A 5,432-nucleotide genomic window follows, 5' to 3' on the forward strand; every position below is an offset into this window, starting at 1 on the left:
AAAAAAAAAAAAAAAAAAAAAATTCAAAGTCAACAAAACACCATACAGATCCAGATACCCTGTGTATTTCCCATCTTTACATGGCTTTTTTTTAATATTACTTTACTCTCTTTTTAAAGACTTTACTATTTTTAAACTACTTTTTTCAATGACTGTCTATACCCATTTTCTATTCTTTCTTGAACGTCTAAGCACATTTTAAAACATACTCTAACTTCTTAGGGGTTTCCTGTGTCTGGACCTGGCTTTACTAAGTACCTGCAGTGTTCTCTGACCATGTCAGCCACCTCTCAGCTCCTCTTAGTGCATGGCACTGGCACTGGAGGCTGGCTCCAGCCTGCAGGCAACAACCAGGAGCCATGTCTCTATATGCCATGGCCTGCCTGAGAGACTGCAGACTAGGAAGCTGTGTCTGGCTCAATGTTTGTGTGGTTGGAACTTTTTTTTTGCTTTTTCAGATCCTGTGTGGAAATACCTGCCCCCACATTGGATGCCACATGTAAACAGATTTTTCTTTGGGCCACCAGCTCATAAATAATGACCTGGAGGAGACTGATTATTAATTATAAACCATTGGCCTTAGCTTAGGCTTGTCCCACTAGCTCTTCCAACTTACATTAACCTGCTTTTTTTTTTTTTTAAAGGCCACTGACTTTATTAATCTAAAACTCTTTATAAGAAGTTACTATTTTTGCCAAAAACAAAAAACAAAAACAAAAAGGAGCCAAAGGGCATCCAATAGATTGTGAATGGAGGGAGAAAGGGTCCAGGAATCCATTCAGGAAAGCTGGTAACTGTTGCCATGGAACTTCAGTGGAGGAGGGGCAAGGCATGCAAGGGGGAAATTCCAAAAAGATTGAAAATGCTGAGGGGAGAGAACTCCCCAAAGACTCTGGAGCACATAGGAGGTGAGTGGGACAACAGCAATCTTTTCCTTCATGGAGGACGGGGAGAAGCCCCACCCGGCTTTGGACTCTGGAGACTCGGTTTTGTGGCTGGGGGGCTGAGGAGTCCCCAGAGTACATTACAAGAAAGCGTCACACTATTCTCGAAGGCACCCAAAGCAGTCTCGGGACTGCTTGGCGTTGGCACACACGTGTCTTTCAGCCACTCTCGAAAGAGGTCTTCATCTTTCTTTAGCACCAGAAACTGGCCGAGAACCACATAAGCCTTGTCAAAGCCCCTTTCCTCCAGCTTCTTGCCCAGGACTTCACCAATCCTGGCCAGGCTCCCCACTGGCTTTTCCCCCATGGGCTCTGCCACGAAGTCTCGGTGCTTTTGGGAGGTAGTCATCTTGATCAGGTTTAACCGGCAACTCTGACTCTCTAACCTGCTTTTATTAATCTACATTTTACCGTGTGGTTTTTTACCTTTCTTTCATTTTGTACCTCCAACTTGCTCTGCATCTCCTGGCATCAGCTCTGTGCCTAGGTTCATCCCCAGTTCCTCTCTTTGCCTGGAAGTCCCAACTGTTCTCCTAGCCTAACTATTGACCATTTAGATTTTATTAAACAATCACAGTGAAACACCTTTACACAGTGTAATCAAATATCTTGCAACATCCTTACCCTCTCTCTAGATCTCATCTATCCTTTTTTGAAACTCTAATGGCATCCAGCAAGCTAACAGATTACTTATCCATCTTGAGTTGTCTTAACAAAACACTACCCACTGGCAGGCTTAAAGAGCAGAAGTTTTTCTCACAATTCTGGATACTAGACTCTGGAGCTCAAAGAATGACAGAGTTGTCTTCTTCAGCAGCATCTCTCTTGGTTTATAGATGTCTAACATGTACCCTTGACTTCATGTGATTTTTTTTTTTCTTAGTGGGTTTGTGTTCTAATAACAAATTCCTAAAAGGACTCCAATTACAGTAAATTAAGGCTCTAATAATGACCTCATTTTAACTGAATTACTTCTTTAATTACCTTGTCTCCTATGTTAGTCACATTCTAGAGCACATATAAAGGAGGAGGAGGAGAGACAATTCAGTCCATAATAAAGACTTTTCTCTGCAAGTTGATGAAAGCACAGAATGAATTACAAATATCACCCCAATTCTATGTGTATACATAAGAAAAGGATAGCATTCCTCTTACCCTGAACACACTATGTTAGAAAGGAAGGGAGGGCATTTAAAAGGAATACACAAATTCCAATCACAGAGCCAAGTAGTGGAAAGACCGAAGTGGGTTCTAACTAAGCAAAAGAACAATAGTAAGAACTAACAGCAATGGAGCATTCTGATAGATACTAGTTACCTGTGTCCTTCCTATAAAAGAAGAACAACCCATGTTTGAGGCTTGCCCTGAAGATTTCCTTTTCCTTTATTGTAAAATGAAGTCTCATGACAAGTCTGATCAACGGTATATACTGAGAGACAACCATGGGGCAACTTCCAGTAAATCCATCTTTAGAAGGAGTTTGCTTAAGTCTGTTACTCTTCGTCCATTCACTTCCAGTCTTTTCTCCATCCTGCTGCTTAAAACAAAAGTACCACCAAGCCGAGTACATGGAATGATGGAACAGGAGATAAAGTCTCTAATTGTGAGGTCAGTACATTGCTTTGCATTATGTTCATTGGTAAAAGAAACATCAAACATGTTAGCTTACCCAAGTCTCAATTTATGTAACCATTGTTTTTTCACTATGCAATGTTTAGGGTTTTTACATGATTTATTTTGCTTTATCCTTGTAACAATTCCATAATACATGAACTGTGCCATTCCCTATAAAAAAAAAAAAATTCTTCCTAGATGGCATACCTCACACAAGTAATAGTTTGTGTTTGAACCAGTTTACCACATCCCTAATCAGCCCCTTTAACCACTAGTTGAATTCCTTTCTCTGAGCAACCAAAACCCATCTGGAAAACAAGGTTATTTTTGAAAGGTATGTGCTGAACAAGAGGATGACACTCAGATTTGAGATGGTGCCATAGTTTTCAAGGGAAGAAAAACAAACTAAATGGAAAAACTCTAGTAAAAATACCTATATTCCAGAGCTTTCTTTTTCCTTGCTTAAAATGTAACCTAAAATCTGCAAAAGGTTTCATCTGTGCTTTAAATATCGACAATATCCCTTTACATCCTTAAAAAGATTTTTCTCTCCTAAGAGTCTCTTGTGAAGCCATGTCAACCTGAAATGCATTTGCTCCTTAGTTACCTGGCGATGTTCAACCACATAGGGCCAAGATGTCTAAGATCTGTGCCCCAAAGGGGCTTCTCTTTGGCCATATTCTTCCAGAGTCCTTTTCAGAGCCCCAGCCGGGATAATCTTTGGTGTAATCTGGTGACCAGTTCTGTTCTTAATTGTCAGTTTTCTCTTGAGAAAGACTCAGCTCTGAGCCAAGAGTGGACCCTTATGGTGGCAGGCTCTGTAGCTCTCCTGTGATCAGCAGGAGAACTTTAAGAGTGTGGCAGCTTTGCTAACCCCTCTTAAAGAAACTACAGAAAAGGGGATTTTTAAGGACATCTTGATTTTCTTTTTTCATGTTTGGGAGGAACCCCACCCCCACCCCCAGAAAACAAGACTAGTAGAAATTTTCTATGTCCTTCCCATCTGGCACATAAACAGCTTTGCAAAGGCCATTGGACCTACTCAAAGAATATGAATGCATTAAAATCCCATAAAGTATCAATGTAATTAAGAAGGGTTCCATTTAGTCACGTGCAGGGGAAGTTTGGTAGGCAACACATAGAAGGCAAGGGCTTACAATGTCTCTGACATGATTTACCTCCAGGCTATGAGCAAACCTGGCTATCATGTACACTTTGTTAGGACCGAGTTGTCAAAATGAATCTCTCCTTGTGCTTTTAATTCCTTCTCTTTGCAACCATTTTTTTTCAGTCAACTGAGTTCAAATGTATGTTTATTATCACTATCATCATGCCATCTTGAGATAGAAATAAGTTCATATTCCTTTTCAAAACCAGCTTGACTGAGGATCATTCACAAACAGTGAGTTCACTCATATTAAAAATAGGCAATTCAGTAAATAGTCACAATGTATTGCAGTCCTTTGATTACTACTCTTAGGGAGACACTTGACACTTGTATCAGTTACTGTCAAAGGCTCCCCTTGTGGCTTTCTAGTTGATTCTCTTTCACCCTACTCCCAGGGCTAGGAAAACTTGGATCTATTGTTACTATATTTATTTCATTTGTTATAATATCTTATAATAAATGGAACACATTATTTAAAACTTCTTCTTTAGGTCTGGGTTCTTTTATTTGACAGAATAATTTTTATATTGTTATCAATATTTGCAATATATTGCCAAGTAGTAGTATATTAAATGGATATACCAAAATTTCTTTCCAGGTTTTTGAGACAAGACTGCTGTAAGCATGTGTATATAAAATGTTCTTGTAGACAGACATTTTCATTTCACTTTGGTAGACACTGAGGAGTGTAAATTGCAGAGTCCTGACTTCATATGAAGTCGCTAAAGTGCATTCTCTGTGCCTTTATTGTTTTATGTTTTCTAGTTTCCTTGACAACTTTCATCATACATTTAATGTGTATTTTTCCTAATGATTAGTACTATTCAGTATCAGTCCCTGAACTTGTTGCCCATTCATTTATCTTCTTTGTGAACTATCTGTTCAAATGTTGGCCCTTGTCCAGTGTTGTGGCTGTCATCATCTTCCTGAGGAATGGGACTTGTTACCATAGAGGTGAATTTTTTTTTTTTTTTTAATTTTTTGAGACAGGATTTCTCTGTGGAGCCCTGGCTGTCCTGGAACTTGCTTTGTAGACCACGCTGGCCTCAAACTCATAGAAAGCCACCTGCCTCTGCCTCCTGAGTGCTGGGATCAAAGGAATGTGCCACCACCACCTAGCTAGGTTTGAATCTTTTGCTAGATGTACTCACTCTATCATTGACTAAATCTTCAACCACCAAAGAATTTAATTTCACCTTTTCAATAAGAAAAAGGCTTCCTTCCCCAGCATCCAAGAGGACATACTACTTAGGACCAGAGATAGATTGTTTTCTTTTTGTTCTGTTTGTTTGGGTTTAGTTTGGTTTCAGTTACTCTACCGATCACATCAGGTTTTAGACTTAGGTGGTATGCTTCAGCACTCCATAATGCAAGACAAAAAAATTACAGCACTTCCCCTTCCTTCATCTTGTTGTTCTCGCTCTGATATCTGTTTTTCAAAGTACCTCATACTTTTACATTATCTAGATTTCTAAGTGTTTCTATTTAGGACCATATGAGGATGCAGGGAAACTGACTAATGTTTCTTTAACAAGCATCTACAAGTTTGGGACCAGGTATTTGAATAGCTTGATAAGCACATTGCAGAACTGGTCAGAACTGAAGGGACATTCTCAAAGACTTGAACAGGAGCATGGCTGAGCCAGTGCTGCCCAAGGAAGGTGCTAGCTGTAGGAAGTTAGACTTTCTATTTTGATGCTCTCTTG

The 5,432-nt window shown here is 39.6% G+C and overlaps 1 pseudogene; it reads right to left on the reverse strand.

Moving 5' to 3' along the window:
- Nucleotides 1-1,009: 1,009 nt before the first annotated feature.
- LOC114710841 lies at nt 1,010-1,319 on the reverse strand (annotated as a pseudogene).
- Between the last annotated feature and the right edge of the window lie 4,113 nt (nt 1,320-5,432).

This window comes from Peromyscus leucopus, chromosome 1, assembly GCF_004664715.2.
Source record: "Peromyscus leucopus breed LL Stock chromosome 1, UCI_PerLeu_2.1, whole genome shotgun sequence".
In the NCBI taxonomy this organism is placed as follows: domain Eukaryota; kingdom Metazoa; phylum Chordata; class Mammalia; order Rodentia; family Cricetidae; genus Peromyscus; species Peromyscus leucopus.